Genomic DNA, 5,000 nt, shown 5'->3' with positions numbered 1-5,000 from the left:
TGGGCCTTAACCTAACCTATATTGGGCCTTAACCTAACCTATATTGGGCCTTAACGTAACCCACGTTGCGCCTTAACGTAACCCACGTTGCGCCTTAACGTAACCCACGTTGCGCCTTAACGTAACCCACGTTGCGCCTTAACGTAACCCACGTTGCGCCTTAACGTAACCCACGTTGCGCCTTAACCTAACCCATATTGCGCCTTAACCTAACCCATATTGCGCCTTAACCTAACCCATATTGCGCCTTAACCTAACCCATATTGTACCTTAACCTAACCTATATTGTACCTTAACCTAACCTATATTGTACCTTAACCTAACCTATATTGGGCCTTAACCTAACCTATATTGGGCCTTAACCTAACCTATATTGGGCCTTAACCTAACCTATATTGGGCCTTAACCTAACCTATATTGGGCCTTAACGTAACCCACGTTGCGCCTTAACGTAACCCACGTTGCGCCTTAACGTAACCCACGTTGCGCCTTAACGTAACCCACGTTGCGCCTTAACGTAACCCACGTTGCGCCTTAACGTAACCCACGTTGCGCCTTAACCTAACCCATATTGCGCCTTAACCTAACCCATATTGCGCCTTAACCTAACCCATATTGCGCCTTAACCTAACCCATATTGTGCCTTAACCTAACCTATATTGTACCTTAACCTAACCCATATTGTACCTTAACCTAACCTATATTGTACCTTAACCTAACCTATATTGTACCTTAACCTAACCTATATTGTACCTTAACCTAACCCATATTGCGCCTTAACCTAACCCATATTGCGCCTTAACCTAACCCATATTGCGCCTTAACCTAACCCATATTGCGCCTTAACCTAACCCATATTGCGCCTTAACCTAACCCATATTGCGCCTTAACCTAACCCATATTGCGCCTTAACCTAACCCATATTGCGCCTTAACCTAACCCATATTGTACCTTAACCTAACCCATATTGTACCTTAACCTAACCTATATTGTACCTTAACCTAACCTATATTGTACCTTAACCTAACCTATATTGTACCTTAACCTAACCTATATTGGGCCTTAACCTAACCTATATTGGGCCTTAACCTAACCTATATTGGGCCTTAACCTAACCTATATTGGGCCTTAACCTAACCTATATTGGGCCTTAACGTAACCCACGTTGCGCCTTAACGTAACCCACGTTGCGCCTTAACGTAACCCACGTTGCGCCTTAACGTAACCCACGTTGCGCCTTAACGTAACCCACGTTGCGCCTTAACGTAACCCACGTTGCGCCTTAACGTAACCCACGTTGCGCCTTAACCCAACACACGTTGCGCCTTAACCCAACACACGTTGGGCCTTAACCCAACACACGTTGGGCCTTAACCCAACACACGTTGGGCCTTAACCCAACACACGTTGGGCCTTAACCCAACACACGTTGGGCCTTAACCCAACACACGTTGGGCCTTAACCCAACACACGTTGGGCCTTAACCCAACACACGTTGGGCCTTAACCCAACACACGTTGGGCCTTAACCCAACACACGTTGGGCCTTAACCCAACACACGTTGGGCCTTAACCCAACACACGTTGGGCCTTAACCCAACACACGTTGGGCCTTAACCCAACACACGTTGGGCCTTAACCCAACACACGTTGGGCCTTAACCCAACACACGTTGGGCCTTAACCCAACACACGTTGGGCCTTAACCCAACACACGTTGGGCCTTAACCCAACACACGTTGGGCCTTAACCCAACACACGTTGGGCCTTAACCCAACACACGTTGGGCCTTAACCTGCTCTGTAATTGTCATACGACGCGTTAAATTAGTGTGGTGTTGCCTAACTGCAACCCCCGCAATATAGTTTGCTACTCGCACTGCCTGGTCCCCAGAGTATCGCTTCATGTTAAACACCTTGCAGCTATACACTGTAATGCGGATGGCAGCAGGACGTACATGCTCAATGCCCTTCGCAGTTGTTCATTGGCATTTGCATGGCGAAGCACAGCCTACGTTGTGGTACGGCGTGTGTCAACTGTCCGCTGATGTTGTACGTCCAAATCACACACTGTACTGCACATTGGTCCTCATGTACTGAATGATACATCGTGGTACATGTGTGACCGTACCACGACTGCGCCAACAACGGCGAACCATACGGTCCAAATATTGTGCACTCAGCTACGTGTCGTCTCCCTATAAGAGCTGGATTGCAGTATGGTATGCCGTGGATGGCGATCAGCATGAGCCGTCTGTTGATGTAGTGGCGCGTGTTGTCAGACGTAGTCGTCTCTTCTCACACACCGTGATAGCATGGTGCACTGCGTTCCACATCTGCGACATGCGACAGAGGCCGGTTGACAGTCGTTCGCGCAATGGACATCGCATACGTACGGGGGCCACCTTCCACGTGTTCGCGAAGCGTGCACATGTTGTTGCGTGTATGTGGGCAGACATAGTGTGTCGTGACACCTGACACAGGCATGCAACAATCGTTGAATTTGCAAATGGCGATGGACGTCTACGTTTGCTGGTGACGTTACGCAAATGAACAACTGGTAAACGGTTGTGGTGCGGTTGTTCTCGCTAGAGGTGAATCAGTGATGGCGACGATCGGTTGAGCTACCAACCGGTTGTTTCAGCGATACCCACCATGCCCACGAACGTGAATGGCATGTGGGTGTGAAGCGATACGCGGCGGTGGCTGGGTGGGACCGTCCCCGGCCGGTGAGGGGGGGCCTCCCGGCGTGCTGGCCGCGCGGTGCGTGGGCGCACGCGCTACAGCCGGCTGGTGGGGGCGGCCAGTGGCAGGCGCGCCGGCCGACGGAGGCGGCAGGCGGCGCAGCTGCGCGCCGGCGCACCCTGCACGCGGCGCCGTGCGGCCAAAGTAGGTCCTCGCGGGCCCGGTGCGAAGCGCGGTGGACATCTGCAGTGTGCTGGTCCGATTGAGGACTGTGTGCGCTGAGGATGCGCCGCCGCCCGGCGCTCGGCGCCGCGACGCCGTCTGCTGCTCGGTCGCCTCTGCGGTTCTCGCAGGTGGTTTGTATCGCAGCTGTGCGGACGTGTTGGCGCGTGCGCTGTGCTGGGAGAGTTCGCTTCGGCACCCAAGTGGGGCTTTTGTCCTTCTGTGGCGCTGGCGTTGGAGCTGCCGGCCACCGTAGGTGGCGCGTGTTGTCTCCCGCCGGCAATGCCACGACAGCACGCTCCCGGGCCTCTGTCGGCAGCGGCAAGCTCAGTTGGGAGCACGGGTGGTCGCACCTAAAGCGTCTACTCGCCAAACTCCGGGCGATTGCGCCTCTCTCGAACCCGACCAAGTACTTAGGACGGCGCTGCGCGCCGCCGGGACCTGAGAGGGTTTCGAGGTGTATTGTGCAGGGGAGCTCAGCCTCCTCCTGTTTGCAGAATAATTGAGCGGACGCTTGCGTGTTCGCGCGGGCCCCCGGGACACACTCCCGGGCGGCCGGCTGCTCAGCTCTAGTTGACGCAGCTCCCTGGTTGATCCTGCCAGTAGTCATATGCTTGTCTCAAAGATTAAGCCATGCATGTCTCAGTACAAGCCGCATTAAGGTGAAACCGCGAATGGCTCATTAAATCAGTTATGGTTCCTTAGATCGTACCCACGTTACTTGGATAACTGTGGTAATTCTAGAGCTAATACATGCAAACAGAGTCCCGACCAGAGATGGAAGGGACGCTTTTATTAGATCAAAACCAATCGGTCGGCTCGTCCGGTCCGTTTGCCTTGGTGACTCTGAATAACTTTGGGCTGATCGCACGGTCCTCGTACCGGCGACGCATCTTTCAAATGTCTGCCTTATCAACTGTCGATGGTAGGTTCTGCGCCTACCATGGTTGTAACGGGTAACGGGGAATCAGGGTTCGATTCCGGAGAGGGAGCCTGAGAAACGGCTACCACATCCAAGGAAGGCAGCAGGCGCGCAAATTACCCACTCCCGGCACGGGGAGGTAGTGACGAAAAATAACGATACGGGACTCATCCGAGGCCCCGTAATCGGAATGAGTACACTTTAAATCCTTTAACGAGTATCTATTGGAGGGCAAGTCTGGTGCCAGCAGCCGCGGTAATTCCAGCTCCAATAGCGTATATTAAAGTTGTTGCGGTTAAAAAGCTCGTAGTTGGATTTGTGTCCCACGCTGTTGGTTCACCGCCCGTCGGTGTTTAACTGGCATGTATCGTGGGACGTCCTGCCGGTGGGGCGAGCTGAAGGCGTGCGACGCGCCTCGTGCGTGCTCGTGCGTCCCGAGGCGGACCCCGTTGCAATCCTACCAGGGTGCTCTTGAGTGAGTGTCTCGGTGGGCCGGCACGTTTACTTTGAACAAATTAGAGTGCTTAAAGCAGGCAAGCCCGCCTGAATACTGTGTGCATGGAATAATGGAATAGGACCTCGGTTCTATTTTGTTGGTTTTCGGAACCCGAGGTAATGATTAATAGGGACAGGCGGGGGCATTCGTATTGCGACGTTAGAGGTGAAATTCTTGGATCGTCGCAAGACGAACAGAAGCGAAAGCATTTGCCAAGTATGTTTTCATTAATCAAGAACGAAAGTTAGAGGTTCGAAGGCGATCAGATACCGCCCTAGTTCTAACCATAAACGATGCCAGCCAGCGATCCGCCGCAGTTCCTCCGATGACTCGGCGGGCAGCCTCCGGGAAACCAAAGCTTTTGGGTTCCGGGGGAAGTATGGTTGCAAAGCTGAAACTTAAAGGAATTGACGGAAGGGCACCACCAGGAGTGGAGCCTGCGGCTTAATTTGACTCAACACGGGAAACCTCACCAGGCCCGGACACCGGAAGGATTGACAGATTGATAGCTCTTTCTTGATTCGGTGGGTGGTGGTGCATGGCCGTTCTTAGTTGGTGGAGCGATTTGTCTGGTTAATTCCGATAACGAACGAGACTCTAGCCTGCTAACTAGTCGCGTGACATCCTTCGTGCTGTCAGCGATTACTTTTCTTCTTAGAGGGACAGGCGGCTTCTAGC

The 5,000-nt window shown here is 53.1% G+C and overlaps 1 non-coding gene across 1 annotated transcript in view; it reads left to right on the top strand.

Moving 5' to 3' along the window:
* The first annotated feature begins 3,487 nt into the window (after window positions 1–3,487).
* The window catches only part of LOC124582897, a 1,910-nt gene continuing 397 nt past the window's right edge, over window positions 3,488–5,000 (top strand). The window contains exon 1 of the ribosomal RNA XR_006973960.1: window positions 3,488–5,000. This exon is cut by the window's right edge and continues 397 nt beyond it. This is a non-coding gene — a ribosomal RNA (small subunit ribosomal RNA).

The sequence above is a fragment of the Schistocerca americana genome, unplaced genomic scaffold (assembly GCF_021461395.2).
Source record: "Schistocerca americana isolate TAMUIC-IGC-003095 unplaced genomic scaffold, iqSchAmer2.1 HiC_scaffold_422, whole genome shotgun sequence".
Lineage (NCBI taxonomy): Eukaryota > Metazoa > Arthropoda > Insecta > Orthoptera > Acrididae > Schistocerca > Schistocerca americana.
This window is presented reverse-complemented; position numbering and strand designations above follow the sequence as displayed.